This window comes from Acanthochromis polyacanthus, chromosome 13 (genome assembly GCF_021347895.1).
Source record: "Acanthochromis polyacanthus isolate Apoly-LR-REF ecotype Palm Island chromosome 13, KAUST_Apoly_ChrSc, whole genome shotgun sequence".
Taxonomy (NCBI): Eukaryota; Metazoa; Chordata; class Actinopteri; family Pomacentridae; genus Acanthochromis; species Acanthochromis polyacanthus.
In genome coordinates, this window is record NC_067125.1 from 6,535,990 (window position 1) to 6,553,438 (window position 17,449).

General features: G+C 41.5%; 1 long non-coding RNA gene across 1 annotated transcript in view; it reads right to left on the reverse strand.

Moving 5' to 3' along the window:
• Window positions 1-4,188: 4,188 nt before the first annotated feature.
• LOC110963839 (uncharacterized) overlaps window positions 4,189-17,449 on the reverse strand; it is a 126,844-nt gene continuing 113,583 nt past the window's right edge. The window contains exons 4-5 of the long non-coding RNA XR_007945738.1: window positions 13,312-13,365; window positions 4,189-8,631 (exon numbers count right to left, since the gene is read on the reverse strand). This is a non-coding gene — a long non-coding RNA (uncharacterized LOC110963839). The remainder of the gene's footprint in view (window positions 8,632-13,311; window positions 13,366-17,449) is intronic.

The window sequence follows — 17,449 nt, forward strand, 5'->3', positions numbered from 1 at the left end:
TAAAAGTTCCATTTCTTCTGCACATTTATTGCAGCTTTCTCCTCCTCTTCCACCACATATTGTTCAAAGGTTTTATGGCCAGACAATTTCACATTTTCCATGAAAACTCACACTTTTATCCATGTGCTAACATAACTGAACAAGGGTTTTCTAATCATCAATGATCCTTCCAGCACCATTACCTAACACAATGTAGCATTAGAACACAGGAGTGATGGTTGCTGGAAATGTTCCTCTGTACCCCTATGGAGATATTCCATTAAAAATCAGCTGTTTACAGCTAGAATAGTCATTTACCACATGAACAATGTCTACACAGGATTTCTGATTCATTTAATGTTATCTACATTAACATTTTTATTTTTCATTTTAATACCTAAAAGAAAATGCTTTTCTTTCAAAAATAAGGGCATTCTTATGTGACCCCAAACTTTTGAATAGTAGTGGATGTGTGTGTGTGTGTGTGTGTACTTAGATTTATTTTTAAAACAATCTGAGTTGTATTTACTAAGTGACATTCTGGTAGAACTTTGCATGCTATAAGGCAACCATGCAAAGTCACAACTGAAGCTGCGCTATAAAAAAGAAGCAATTTCCATACTGTTGTTGAATTAAAAGAGGAGAAAATCTGCTTCTACACAAAGACATGTAATCACTGTAGCTCATCATAATAACCTATTAATTATAATGAATAATGTATTCTGTAACATTTAGTACAAACTGCCAATTTTTAATTTCCTTACCAAATTTTTTTATTATAATTCCTTATAATATTTTTTTCAAATTGTCACATAATTTTTCATATGTTTAGAGCATAACTGAGAATTCAGGAACATAGAATTAAAGTAAAAAAAGACTTAAATCCCAGCTGATAATGCTTTCCTGAGCTGTAGACACAAAGAAAATTGTAGTACACACAGTGTCTGATATTTATTGCAAAATTCAGCCATCAAACTAACAACTGTTTGTCTCATGTTCAGCAATCCATTCCAGTTAATGTAGGAAGACAGATGTGAACATGGAAAACAAATCCAAAAATCAGAAAGTGAGCAAAGTTTAGAATTTCAAGGCATTCTGCTCACATTTCATCGATTCAAACTACTCATCCTTTAACTTAGCTTCAGTGGGAAAAAATGTTGTGTGATCAAAAATGTTTGTCAAAGTATAAAGAAGGAAATATTAAGCATTAAAAAAAGAAGGACAAATACATGTAAGCTGTATGTGAAACTTTAGGGAAGCAATGTCCATGATGCATAGAAGCAAAAACATGTACATTTCAGAAAGCACATTTCAAATATGTATCTGCAGATGTGAGTTAAAAAATGATATAAAAAAATTCAAGAAGGATAAAAGGCACGGTATAGTAATTTATCCATAATGAAGTAACTTGTATACATCAACAATAAATGTGCACTGGCCTCAGAATGCAGACATGGAGCAGTCAGACATGAAAACAAATCCACGAGGACAGATTCTTCCCTGGTTAATAATGTTTGCTACAACTAAAACACCTAAAGAAAAATCTGTGAATGCTGCCTTGACTGTCTGAGAAATTTAACTGATAGTAAATAATAAGAAAAGAACATAAATCTTGTGTGTGAAGCCTGAAGAATGTCTTTTTAGAAGTCCAACAATTCATTTGTTACTTCAGGCCCGAGGCAGACGGTTACCGGATGCTTCAAAATAAATACATGTTAACTTTGATAATAGCAGAAGTTGGCACAAAAGAGGCATACATTTTTATAGGTTTTGTTTTTACACATTTGAACAGAAGCAGAAGTTACAAACATTCAGCTAAAGTACAGAGCTACATACCAGCCATGCTGACTTCTCTTCTTTGCTATTGAATGGACTTCCAGGCCTTCGTGTCAGTTTTTTTAAAATCTGAAGTCATGTATTTATTCTGGAATATTTTTTTATGTTTAGTTTTGTTCAGATTTTTTTGACATATATAAAATATCCTTTTAATTTAGCTCAGAGTTTCAAGGGTAATTTTATTGTTTTAATAAATGTTTATACATATGACCCCTGTCTAAATGCATCTGTGTGTTAAAATGTCCTAATTGAAGGCAAAAAAAATTCCATTTAAATATCTACAAATACACATCATAAATTGCAGCAAATTCCCAACAAAAAGACATCACATCTGTTATGTAATCTCAAAGATTATTCATGGTTAAAAAAAGAGCCGAAAAAATCCTAAAGAGGATTTAAAGGTCCAATATGAAAAAGTCATAAAGATGAATGAAAAAAACTCATCCTTCATGTCCTCTGTCAGCTACTTACTGTCATTTTCCCCTCACGCGCCCATCCCTACCTCCCTGCCTCGCTCTTTCTCTCCCTCTTTCTCTCCCTGAGCCCTGTCCTCAGATGGCTTTTGGCCTACTTTCGGCTGCAGAGAACTCCAGTGTGTGTGATCCAAATCTCAGCATGGATTTACAGGCAGAGCGCGCAAGAGATGGAGGGATAGGGAGAGCGACAGAGAGCGAAACGAGTGAACAGGGGAAAAAAATCACGTCAAATGAGATAGAGATTCAGCTTTCCGCTGTCGGTATGTTCTCTCTGCCTCTGCGTCTTTGTTCCAGCAGTCGTGGTTGACATACAGATCTGATCAGCTTTTGTTGCGTGTTACAATAATCCTAATTTTCTTTGCTAAAATTCATTTGAATCCTCACTATCAGAAATACATTTGATCAGCTGATTATATTTGATCATTCCCCTTTGTGATATGAAAGCAACTGTAGTTGAACCACACAAAGTACTGATAGCTGGACTCAAATATATGATTGAAAACACATTGACAAAGCAGTACAACCAATTTAAACTTCTGCTGCTGTCTCAGGTTTCCTCAGACAATTGCTTTGCACAGTGCTGTATGCTTTCTATAATCAGAGGGCTCCACAGTGACCATTCACAGAGTCAACACACACGACGACTGCTAATAAGAATCATGTCGAGGTGAGAGATTTGGGAAATGGAAGTGTTAAGACAAAGTGAGATGCTGTCAGAGTACACTACATGCATGCTCTCAGTTTACTGCAGGCTAGCTCCAAGTTATAAAAAAATATGTGTAATTTACATCAGATAATGGTAGCAGGAGAGTTGTATCTGTAAATGAAATATTTATTTAGTTTGCTAGGTCTATAATAGTGCTGGTTGCAATGGGATAACCTACCTTACTGTTGTCGTTTCTTTTAAAGAAAGACATTCATGTCCATCCTCAATGAGCAGAAAGCTAAATTGTTCTTGAATGCTGGTGGTCAGTGTTGATAAAATATATTTTTACGAGCAGCACCAAAAACAGATGCATGTCCTTTGATAAAGAAGCATAAAAACTCCATTACCAATTTCTCACAGACTTACTTTACTTTATTCAAAAACTAAAACTATTTCTTTAGAATGCAAAACACATTCAGGATTTCCTTTTTTTTTTAGGACACATGTTTATTAGGAAGCAGGTAAAGTTTATAATTTATTTGTGTAAATTTACAACTCACAACAAAGACACAATCTTATTTTATTATTCTTTTGCAAATGCATAGCATGGATCCATGCTGCTGCCCGTAGCATACTGAAGACTTTAATATGCTCCTCTGTTTTATCCAAATCAAATAAGCCACATGCAGAAAAATTAACTGCATACGTAGTGTTAGCCAGAGCTACCACATATAAAGTACTGTAGAAAATGAAACCCGAAGTAAGTTCATAACATGATCCATTTATCTGCATTAGACTTCTTTTTGCATGATTGTAATCTTGATTTTGTGAAGAAACCGATGGACTAATACAACAAACCCGATGAATGAGCAAAAAACACACTGTGAACATTAAGTTTTTGTGCAGTAAACCTCCTCCTATCATAAACATTTCCCATAAAATGATGAAAAGTCTATCTTGGAAAAAGCAAAAGCAAATTAATTTTCCAGCAAGTAACCATATTGCAGTCCAACTACAGGACATTTTGATAGGATGTAGAAAAGGTGTAGTAGTCTTGCTCTTTTACACTCTCTTGCAATTTCACCTTTATGTTTTTTTAAATTATTATTTGTATCTCTGTTCTTATCACCATCTGATGTTAAACCAAAAGCCTGTTGTGGGAAGTCCAGGGGGTGCAGAGTAATTCCTGGAAATGTGGTGAATCACTGAGGTAGAGGAGGAAGGTAGAGGTTAAATAGACACCACAAAAAGTTGACATTTCATCTCAAAACAATTCCAGAAATTTAATCAGTGGGTTGATCATTTGCAACATTGTAAAAATCACCGTTGAGGAAATTTTCCTCTACATGTAGTACTGGAGGATTCTGAAATGTTAGCATGAAGTGTTGGCTACCAGATGTTAGCAGAAAGCCCAACAAATGTACATAATGCTAATATTGTAGAATGAAGCAAACCAGTATTCACTTAAATGACAGCAGGAGGTTATGTTTCCCCAAAATACTGTGCACTAAAATGTTACCATGTAGTGGTTCATGCATTGTTTTGTATAGTATTATGGCATCTACCACCAATTAACATCGTGCTCACAGAGAGGTTAGCATAGCGTGTACCATTATGGTCCAAATACAAACTGGAAGCCTAATGAACATATTGCATGTTAAAATTATGTCATGTACAAAATAGTATATACTAAAATGCTAGCATGTAGTGTGCTATCACATAGCACTGTTTATTACATTGGCATAATAATGTCATTTTGTGATGTTGCTAGTAGCACAGAGCCTTCTGGTACGGCGTATGCTAAAATACTGACTTGGAGTGTCGAGTATTATTGCGCTGCTAAAGAAAGTTTCAGCAAGAAGCCAAAAAAATTTGCTTGTGCTAAAATGGTAGGATGAATTAACATTTCCCAGATTAGTAATGTTAGCATGCAGTGCACCATGGTATAGCATTGTATATTTTGGTTAGCATAAAGCCTGCTGGATACTTTGTGCAAAGACGTTATCATGAAATGTAGCATTGCAATGTAAAGTGTGAAGAAGTCTATTAGACATAGTCTATGCTACAATGACAACATGAAACAATATAGTATGTACTAAAATGTCAGCATGCAATATGCATAACATAGCATTCTTTTATTTGTTGACATAATATCTCTTAATATTCTGTGTGTTACATTAGCATAGATGCTGAAGTGCCATTGATATTACAAGCACAGCACAGTATACTAAAATGCACATTGACACAAAATAGTGTAGTATAAAGTGTTCACAGAAAACCTAGTGTCAGCTAATGTATTAGCATGGCACAGTCATTTATTTGAGCCCAACTGGCAGCATGAAAGCCATTATGTTTAAGTTTTAGCATAAACCTAGAAATTATACAACATAGTAAATAAGTGTTAACATGAAGGGTAAATATGAACACTATGTGAAATACACAGTAGATCATATATCAGCATGCTTCAATGCTGTAAATAACAAAATGATAGCATAGAACCTTGGTGCATATCTTGAAAGAATACGAAACAAACACATTTGATTAATATTTTATTACATATTTTTGTATTACAAAGATATTTAAAATATTTTAAAAACAACACTTGCTGTTTCATAGTCAGGATGTGAGTGTGTGTGCACATCAGTACGCCCTGGTCAGGCTCAGCACACCACAGAAACGTGCACACGAGTGTGCATGGGCAGCTGAAGTTTGCTTCGGTGTGGTTGTCATATCCGTCTCATGTTCATGCACCGATCCCCGGCGTGTCCTGACCTGGTCTAACAGGCTGCAAGAAAGACAAAGACAAAGCTGTTGAGCAGCTGTTTCACAATGAATAACATGCACAGTTCAGAGCATTAGCAAAGCACAACGCAGCTACTGAACTTACTTCTTTTTCTCTTGTCTAAATTAGCGTGAACACATGTCGAGCAGTAAAAGTTGACTGTTGCGCTTGAAGCATAAAAGCATTTATGGATTTCTGCATGCTTAGGACGAAACAAATTAAATAAATATTTACTCCTAAAATAGGACTAATTACCATGACAAGTTCATTAATAATGTGTTAGTGTGGTACGGACAACAATTTAATAAATAACCATTCACAGCTGCATACATCCTGTTTTAAACAGACAAATTACTGCAAGTATACCAGAAGCTGACAACTTGTCAGCTGTCTTTATTAATATCTTTAGGTCCATTTACTGCCTAATGTCTTTGTGGTAAGCAGAAGAGATGCTGTGATATGTCTTGGCAGCAGCAAAAAAAAAAATCCAAAGAATTAGTTTTCAAGCTTTCAAAAGGTACAAAAATATCTCCAAAGATGAAATAAAAAGCATGTTGGTTGGCAAAATCCCACAACTCAGTGAGAGCTTCTATTAATAAGCGTGGCAGTTTAAAGAATTGACAGTCATGTGAAATGACAGCAGTAAGACTTTATTTAGACACCACTGTAAGACATCTCTATCTCAGTACCAGGCCTTTAAAGAGAGCACTGTACTGCTCTCACATCTCTGCTATTTATTAGAAGAAAAAAAAAGACCACAGGATCTGTACTTCACAAACTTGGTACATAGATTCATTTAGTTTTATGGTAGGTTTGCAATCCACTTCGTCTGTAGTTATGATCTCCTCTCATGGAGCTGTACATCAGGTTACATGTTAACATGACGTAATAAATGAACATTCAAACAAACAATAAAACCAAAATGACAAAGTTTTCATCAGAACAGTAATGAAATATGCAAGTGACAGTTGTGTTACTACTACATGTAATATTCAGGGTCATTGAGCTGAACGTTATGTCACAAGTGGATGGCAATACACAAAGTAAACAGATTCAGAAGGCAGAGGACACATGTGTCAATGAAACACATTAACCGGTGTGAAAAGTGTGCTTTCAGCTGTGATTTCAAAGCTGAGAGTGAATTTATTGATATGAGCTTGTTAGGCAGGTCACCGGATGTCACGTATTTTATGACGTCTTTCTAAAACGCAGGCAGGACATCAGTGGCTTCCATTTGGTTTCGCAGCAAATCTGCGTCTCATGTCAGGTACTGTGACCATCAGATCATGAACACAGCAATAACCTTGACCCCAACCCTAACCAAAATATTTAGCATTTACAATCAAATTTAGAATCACAAAAAAACATTTGTGATCCCACAAAGGGAGACTGAAGTGTCACTGTAAAAGAAAAAAGTGTTATACTCAATACAAGTGTCTACTGTACACGATATAAATGATGTTTGGACACAAAAGGCCTTTGCTTTTTGCTTCCAGCTTCCCTGGACCTCAGTGTTCGTGTATACAAAAGTACAGAAGGTACATGACCAGAAGACATGCAGCTACTGATAGGACAGCAGGATGAGGATATGAAGAGTTTGTTTGCAAAAACAGGTAACTCCGTTTTATAAATTTTCAGAAAACTGTTTTTTTTGTTTACTTGAGATAATAGTAATAATAATAATAATAATAAATAACACTAATAATTTATTTTTTCTCCATTTTGCCATGTATTTTTCCACTGAGTCAAATCCACTCAACTTCAGTTTGATTGATATCATCTGAAGTAAGCAATAAAATAAAACGTTTTCTGAAAACTTAGCAAAACGGAGTTGTCTGTTTTTACAAATGAACTCTTCATAGATACATTTGTAGTTATAATACAAAAAAGTGATTCCAGCTTACAGTTGTTTAAAATGTTACAAAGAATTAAATTTAAAGGAATGGTTCATTAAAAGCCAGAAAAGTAGTTTTATTTCAGCATCAAAATCAAAATTATGTCTTGCATTGTGTTGCTTTGTCAGTCCACATGTCAGCCACTTGATTTACCACTAACATTAGAAAAGATAATCAATTGCCTGTCAAACGGTTGCCACTCAGTTGACTACTCAATTACTCAACAAACCATTATTAAAGATTATCTGTCTCTGCTGTGCATCTGTGCCTTTACTATCTTTGATCGCTGTGACACTGAAGTTTACCTGTGTGGAATCAGAAAGTGCAGCTAATAATGATCGATTCATCGTTGTGTACAGTGCTAAAAAACTGTGAAAAATGCTTATTACTTCCCTGAATACAAAGTGAAGAATTTAATAAGTGAAAATAAAACAAAAAAGTCAGTTTTACAATTTTAAGAATGTAATTTCCATACTGTCACAAACAACCTCATGCTGCAGTAGGAGCCTCCACAACAGAAATAGCAGGTATGCAAATGATTGAACATCTTCTTTAAGATCCCAGATAAAGTCAAAGACTTCAATTCTGAGATTGCTTTTCTTTATCTCATCCTGATCCAGCCGCTGCGTGACTCTGCCATCACCATCAAATAGATTACTGATATCATCCTTCAAAAACTTGCCAGCTCAGTTGAAAAACAAAAAGAAACCAACTTGAAAAAGCCAAAATCTAATCGCCCTGTGCAGACACACATCTGCACAGCTTCCTGGTATCCAGGCTGCTGAGGCAGAAAATTACCCAAAATGTTAACCACTGCCAGCATGCTTAAGCTCTTTTTCCTTCAAAAAAATGAAAAAGAAACATAAGTGTGCGGCTTTTTTGGTTGACGTGGCAGCAAAGTGTTAAATGTTGACTCATCAGGGGATTTCCAGCTTGTCTTTAAGTCCAACGTGACCTGCAGCAGGATGACACTGAGACGGGCTCTGCCTCGGCCTCCAGTCATCAATACCTGGGCTTCTATTGGATAAAGAGAATAGGAAGAGTTTTTAGTGTGTGTGTGTGTGTGTGTGTGTGTGTGTGTGTGTGTGTGTGTGTGTGTTGCTGTCTCTCAGATTAATGAGGTTAGTATATAGTCTGGTTAATCTGCTGGTGTGATGTGGCTGCGCACAATCCCCAAGCTCCTTTAAACTGGCCTCATGCACACACATGCTCATACACAGACAAATGATGCTGAAAAATCACTCGTCCGCCCCACCAGCACATTTCAAACGGCCCAGATGGTAGACAAAACAGCATACAGTTTGGCAGCTGACACGCAGACTGAATGAAAAAACCAACAAGAAAAACAATGAAAGCACTGGATCTGCCCCAAATCCTAAATCTCTTAAAGTCGGCCAAGCTACAGTACCGAGAAGAGCCTCAGCAATTTCAGCTATGTGGTGAGTAAATAGGACCCAGGTGTGCAACAATTACAAAAAAATGACCTCCGCTGCTTTAGTGTGTGCCATAGGTAGTGGGCATTAGCCGAGGGAGGACCCACGTGGAGCTGCGACGCCATCTTGTTTCACCAACAGACTAGAAGGAAGGCGCAGTGAACCCCTCTGCAGTGAGAAGAACTGCTAGAGACACACAAACACACCATTACACACATGCTTACAGATACTGGAAGAAGCACACACGTGTGTGCTGACCAGCTCTGGTTATTGATGAGTGAGCTTCTCCCTCCTGCAGCTGAGAGCAGGCTGTGTGTCGAAGGGAGTGGCAGAAAAAACTGCAGAATGGTGACTGAACTCAACACCGAGGGAAACGTCCCTGCTGCCACAAAGAGACTGAGAGGGAGGCTCAGCGCCAGCCGTCTGTCGCCTTCGTAGAAGCTTTTTCATAACGTGCCAATTGATCTTTCCGATCAATAGTTTTCCTAATATTTGAATATAAGCGAACCCGATATCAGAGAACGTTTCCGCGAGGCAGTTTGGGCGTAACCCTGCAGCAACCCACCCTGCATACTCTCTACACTTCAACCTGAACTGAACTGTCACCCACTGAACTCCTTTTTGATCAGTCAAACAAGGTGTGTCCACTGCACCTTTCACAGTCCACCTTAACAAAGGTCCACCTTAAAAGCGATGACATGAATCAACAGCTGCCTGCTTGCATTCACAATCAAACGATGTGGGAAAAGCCGATATCCAGAGGCGCTAAAGCTGTATTTCATGAGTCTGAAAACTGAAACTGAAACCTACTTTTGGCTGAATCGCTGCATTGTACAGGAGCTTTGTAAGGAAGGTGTCATTCCTGACTTAAACAACTGAGGCTGCTGAGGAAAACCGTGCATCGAAACACGTTTGTATCCATATTTGATCAGATCTGATTTGATCTCGCAGGCTTCCCAGATGCAAAGCAGTCTAGATGATGTTGATCGGCCAATTATCTTTTTGCCAAAAATTTGAGCAGCATCAGGGTGATGAAGCAGCTTACTGCAGCGGGTACATGCCCACCAGTTTGTCTGTCTGAGTGTCTGTCCTCCATGTCTGCCTCAGCCATGGGGACACAGTGTACAGACAGCATTTGGAGCAGCTGAACAATGGAGAGCAAGCCTGCAGCCCCTTTGGAGCTTACCGGCTAGACACTAACTCGCTCCAGGTTACTGTTTGTTCACTGAGCTGAACAAATAAAAAACGATTTTGAGGCAGAGAGATGGAAGAAAAAGATAGGGACGAGGCTCACAGAGGCATTACATAAGAGAATTGCTAAAGCAGCAGATTAGCAGCGCAGAGGGGGTCCAAGTTAAAATCCATATTGGCTCATTAACAACAGGATGGAAGCATCTCCTGATCAGAGGTGATACACCAAGACCCAATGGAGCTTGAACACATCAGTGCATTACATCCAGCTGTTATCAGTATAATAAATGTCACTGAAGGCCAGAGGTAAAAGTGAACTGTCCTACAAGCGATTTTGAAAGAGACATTTATTGATCAAAACAAATGAAACTTTAGGATCACACTGATTTCAGTCTATACCATGGTCCCACATAAATCTTCTTAGGTGTATGATGTATGCAGTATGTGACACGACACAGCTAAAGGACCTTGCGGCTGGCTGATCCATGGCCACAAACATGACTAATGTAACACATTTCCATTTTCTAAAATTTTTTGGATGCACAAGTGCACGAAGTTTAGCATCCACTTAAATGAAGGGAAGCAGCCAAGAAGACAAGGTAACATCAATATCCTTGATACGCCCCATTAAAACCAGATATTAGATGCAGTGAAGTACGTGTGAAGGAAAAATATCGATGAATCACGCTGTCATAGAGCTGCTGCTGCTGTTAAAATGCGTGTCGCAAATGGATCTCAGGAGAACGACGACACTCCTGATAGCAAACTGCAAGGTGGAAAGACAGAACAGCATGGTAATGATCCCCCAAAACACCAGTTAGGCAAGAAAGAACCTACAAAGAGCCACCATGTGCTACTATGCCCAACCACATTGTTATTCAAGTCAGGAATCCTTGTTACTATCGTTGACAAGGTGTGCTGCCACTCTGGTTGCAGCTAGATACCACAGTCAAATCATTGGTTGCATATTCACAAGGACTTTTGAATCATGGACGGCAGCCATGAAGTCATCTGGCAGCAAAAAGCACTTTGGTTGTTCCCAGCGGATGTCTCTAGCTGCCCTACCAGTATTTTCCCACTGTCACCTATACATTGTGTTGGCATGAGTGAGTGAGCTTTAACATCGCCGAGGGTTCGCTGAGGTCAAGCACATAATGTACAGAGCTGTCATGGTTACGCTCTCAACATTACTCTGTGCTGCTCTCAAGTCATAAAGGCACACAGACATGCAGGCCTGCTGCAGAAACAAAGAGCTCTCACACTGACAGATGCTTCTTTACTTAACAGTGTCCACTGGTGTATGAAGAGGTTGATGTTATCACCGCAGCATTAGCATTATCTCTCATAAGCTACTGCTGCTAACCAGCTGTTAAGCTATTTCTCTATGAGCACAGAGCAGCAACATCTATTACTTCACCTTGGAGTGTGTAAGACTGCCAGCAAACACTGGTTTCCTATTAGCATTCCAACTGAATATGGTTTTAAAAGCTACCTGTGCAAGTAATCAGTAACTGCCAAAAAATGCTATTCCTTTGAGGTGGGCAGTCTTTTCAGATCATGTGACACACAGAAAGAGACATTCACATGTCTTACTTATGTGGATTTTAATTAAAATGCTACATTAGCATGAAGCCACATTAGGGACTTTCTATGTGACCAAACAGGTAGAAGCACATTCAAGGTTGACAATATATAATAACTGATATTTAATGGTTAAACTCAGGCAAATAATTAGCGTAACTGTTGTGTCGATGGTCAATACTGATGGACTCAGGCTGTACTGTGAAAGGATCCATCTACACAACTTTAACTCAGCCGGCTTTAGCCCTGTCACATGACCCTTAAAACAGGATTCATGCCGCTACGTCCTCATCATCCAAACCGCACAGGTTTCACTAGCACATGTTCACTGCTTGATCCATCATATGTGATTGAGCATGACAGTAATGCAGAAAGGTTTGAGAAACATCCAGGTGACATGTAGCCTTACAGCAGGGTGTGAACCAGGCTGAAAAGAGTGACACCGTGAGCGTACGGTGAACGCCTTAGCTCACTGCGCCATGGCCTTCCCCCCTCTGATCGCCATTGTTCGAGACAGGAGCGTGCGTGAGATAGTGTTGGCCGTGCATCCCTCTCAGCTCCCGAGAGCCTAACCCGTGGACATGAAAGCACAACGTCACAAGTTAGGGTCTCAGGGACGGCGAGAGACACATCTGCAAACTGACTCCCCTACCTCCACCACAGCTGCTTTCAGCCCTCTCTGGATTTCTATGTTTGCTACTTAGAAGTCTTGTATATTCCTGCACGAGAAAAGCATCCATGTACAGAACTGGTCTCTAAGTCAAATGAGGACTCGGAGCATGCGAGCATCTCCTACATACGGAGTGAGCTCAGCCGTACAGACATCAAACACACGCTCCGAAATGACATGCATTAACTGAGCATGCTTATTGCAACCTCCACTGTCCCCGTATGTCTTCGTGAACATACAACAAGTGCAAGCCTCAGCCAGACACAACATTGGCCAGCCCCCCCCAACTCTCCCTCTCTCTCTCTCTTTCTCCCTCTCCCCCTCCCCCACCTCAGCTGAACAATACAGCACTTTGAAAAATGCCTCCTGCCATCAGGTACAGAGCCTGCTGCTGTACAGTATGCTCACAGATCTCCCGCAGTCTCCCGGAAAATCAAAATTAGCCCTTCAACGCTAATTATTTGCGGCAGACGCACGAGACAAAAGCCCTGCATGGATGCATCAATTACAGCATCGAAATCTGAAGCTGGGACCGCACAGCGTCAAACAATCCATCTGACACGATGACTTGCACACTCGTCCGACTGACACATCTTTCACAGTGCAATAAAATCATTCAGTGTACGCTCAACGGTTACCAGCGCTCATCCCCGTTCAGCATGAGGTTGTGAATCCTCTGGAGAGGCTGCACGGAGAAAAAGACCGGCCAGAAAACAAAGCTCTACGGCTCCTTCATGCTACCATGGTGGTCTAAAGCTTAGGAAACAGATGGGGAGCTGAGAGGGAAGCAGAGAGGAAGAGCATTCGCTGGTATCGACTCACCCTCCCCTTCGGATCCAGGATGCCCCATCGCTCGTTGTTCTTGCAGCTCGCTGCCTGCTCAGGGAGGGGAAGAAAAAAGGAGACAGAGAGAAAGAGAAAGCTCAGATTTAAACTTACAGCATGGCAACAAGATTCCAGTTATGCTCAGAAGTAAAAGAAGGGATTTAAAATATTAAAAATGGAGGAGGGGAGGCGGCACGAGGAAGAGGCTGGTGTGTCCGGCGAGCTGCTCAAAGTCAGGTGAAATAAACAGCAAGAGAGCGACGGACGGAGACAAGAAAGATGAGTATGGGTGGTAGGACCAAGCCGGAATGAACCATGTGCATGCTCCCTCTCCCTCTAGCTCTTCGCTCTCTCTCTCTCCCTCTCTCTCTCTCTCTCTCTTTCACACACACTCACACACACACACACACAAACACTCCCAGAGCGAGAGCAAGCAGTCCAGGGAAGAGAATCGCAAGAGAGCCGGCCAGACGATTCCTCTTCCCAGAAATTGTAGCGCTGAAGGGAACTGATACCTAAAGGTCACACAGAACAGGTAGACAGCCAGGTAAAGAAAGGGAAAGTGACGGAGAGAGACGCAGACGGAGATGAAAGAACAGAGCTATAGCATCGAGCCTCAGAATCAGTGCTTGCAACCGGGGCCACAGTGCCAGTGAAGCATACCAGTATGCTGCCTCACCGACGCAAGAGAGGAGGGGTGAGAAGGGGGTGGGGGGGGTGTATATGGACACACATGCACACGCGCACACATGCATGTACTGCATGCACAAATCAATGACACACTCTTTTGCTGTTACTTGCACCCGAGCCTCTACTTACTTTGTATCTGAACCTACAGGTCCGAGGCAGGTTGGTGAGATGGAAGAAAAATGCACTCTCGCATTCTCTCTTTCTCACACACACACACATGAGCACACACACACACACACACACACACACACACACACACACACACACACACACACACACACACACACACACACACACACACACACACACACATGAGCACACACACACTCAAGTCCAAGTTAAAGGACAAAACGAATGCGCCTGCTGATCTCTTGTCTCGCTCCGCTTTCTGTCCTTCTCACCCTTTTCCCCCGCTTTGTTGTCTCTCTTTTTCAATCACATGCAGAGGTGGAAAGGAGGGAAGACAGACAAGAAAAAAAAAACACACACACCCCCACCCTCCTCTTCTCCCCACTACTTCAACTATATTCTTCATCTCAGTCTTTCCTCTTTTACCCTTTTCTTCCCCGCGTTGATCGGCAGGAGAAACATTTCTGAGAAAAGGAGAAAGAGGAGAGGGAAAGATCATCCATTAATTTGCCTCACAGCTGTAATCGCTTACAGCCAGAGGCCCACTTTTCCTCTGTATCAGACGAGAGGGAGAGAGAGGTGAGGAGGGAGGGGGGGGGGGAAGGTAAGGAGAGAAAGTAGTCCTCCTTTCGTTGTTTTTTCCACCTTGCTGTTGTCCTTTTTCCACCCAGAAAACAAATCCTCTCTTCTCTTCTGCTTGCATGCAAAAAACCCCAACAAAAAAATCCACTTTTCCAGTCTCTTTCTTTCTTTCTGTCCTCTTAATCTGTGCCTCACACGGGCCGACATCATTCAGACTATCCTTTCAGAAAGAGGAGAGGCCGACAGAGAGAGAGAGAGAGGGAGAGAGAGAGGGAGAGAGAAAGAGTGTGAGAGAGAAGGGGCCATAGAAACATTGCTACATGATGTGCTTTGGCTTATAGAGGCTACATTTAATCTCCACTGGCTCCCCCAGGCTTTGGTATAGAGAGAAAGAGAGAGAGAGAGTGACAGAGGGAGGGAGGAAGGAGAGAAAGAGGGGAGATGATGGGGGAGGGACAGATGGAGCGAAGTGAAGGAGAGTGACGACGTACAACCGACTGTAGGCTCAAATCAGCGACGGGGCCCAGAGAGACTGGGAAGGGGAGGGGAAAAAAAAGGAAAAGAAAAATCCCCGAGACCACACTGCCCTCTTGCTTTTCTTCTGCTCCCTCCCTCCCTGACTGACTGATCGACCAACTGTGTCTGCACCCCGGCTAATCTCCAATCCTCTTTGACTGCTGTCTGGCAGACGGCGCATTGTGCCATTTTTCTGTCTCTATACAGCTGCGGTTGCTGTAGAACGCCGTACATCTGGATCTACAGCACGCTTTGCCTCTGTGTATACCCCCCCACACCACAGCCCCCTCTGAAAAGCACTGACACTACCAATTTTAAAATCTCCCTGTTGACGCACACACACACACTCCCATTCATATCTAACCCCTAACCCTTACCCCAACTCTAACCTTAACCAGCACCAAAACAATGCCTAAACCTAAAGAAATGTTTTTGCACTTTCACATTTTTTAGTAACAACAACATGGCCAAGAAAACACTGTTGCCACCCATGGGGACCTCATTTTAGGTCCCCACCGTAAGACGAGTTCCCACCTATATAGCACAGAGTCAGGTCAAAGTCCCCACCGGTATAGCAGAAACAAGTACATACATACACACACACACACACACACACACACACACAGTGCAGCTATCCTCATTTATCACCTGCTTTGTGTCCAGATAGAGCCAGTCCTCGGCAAGGCGCTAATATTAGCCTGCTTTGACGGTGAGAGCCTGCAGCAGGCAGACAAAGGCTCACACACACGTGCATACTGAGGCATCCGTGCACACACATGAGCATGTACACATAGCTAGATGCCGTGAGTGCAGAAACAACACAGAAGTTTTTTATGTATGTGAAATATAGGTGATTACTTGGGTTAATTTTCATACAAATGGCCACAAAAGCCACTGCATGCACTTGGTGAACGATAAACTTTGCGTCCCGCTAAGTGACAGTTCGGGCGCCATTGATTTACCGATCCCATTTCACTCTCTTTAAGTATTCGTTATCTGCTGGTAATGGCCAGGAATCAGCATCCGGCTAGCCAAGTAGTACGTCAAGAGAGACCCAGATCTGTCACGCTGGAGCCCACGCACCCGAGAAAACAGCAGCAGGACTGCAAATAAGCACACAGCACCGGGTCTGCAGAGCCGGAGAGGTAGCAGCAAACACACACCATGGACGCCGGGCTTTGTGTGTGTGTGTGAGTGTGTGTGTGTGTGTGTGTGTGAGTGCATTGAGGCAGGGCAGGGTGACAATCAGGACACGCTAGCTGGACGGCTGAAGCTGTGCTGCTGCTGCTGGCCAGAGAGATTGATTGACAGCTGTCACATCTGACTGCCACATCTGTCACATCTGAGGTCACGGGGGTCATTGCTATGGCAACAGCAATGATAAAAAGTAAGGTTTGGGTTGTTCAGATTGCTGACGAACACTGACCAGATTTGTGCAGTAATTTTCATCATTATTATTATCATTAGAATTAGTATTTTATGCTTTAAGATATGCTTATAATGTTTTCTCTTTGTTTTGATCACATTTTTCACATTCTCAAATGAGACAAGTGTAAGAAATGTAACAGGCTGACTTATAAACAGAGTGCTAAACAGTCCTTTAAACAGTACCATTCGGCAGAGTAGGAATATCTACGAAATTGAGTGAAACAACATTGTGTATGTTTGGCAAACCCCCCCCCCACACACACAAAGGACGGGTAAAAGAAATGCTGTCTGTACTTTCAAAAAGCAGGGGAAACGAGGCCCCATAAAACTCTGGATTCTGCTCTGCTCGGGTATAATGCGTCAAAAACACACACATGTATGCACACAGTCACAGAAAAAACACACGTTCAGACATCTCACTAGCATTCTACCAAATCAATTGTTGCCAAGTCACCAAATCTGAGCCTCCCACAGCTGAACACTTCACAGAGTTGACCAACAGGGGGCAGTCTTTTGCTCCTCTACCTATTACCTCCTCTGAACACACATGTTGGGGCATAGATTGCCAGGCCTCAGTGTATGCTTCCTGTATAGTGTATAAAGGCCACTGCACACGTGCTGCTGCTGTAAATCCAGCAGAGAAGGACCAGCTTCATTACCACACTACTGCCAGGAGACAGAAGAAAGACAACGGAAAGAAGAGGCTCTGTTTGATAGTAACATGTCTGCTGGTAGGAGCAGACAGACATCGAGGGAAGAGACAGAGCATCAACAGTTGCTGTGTTTGGTT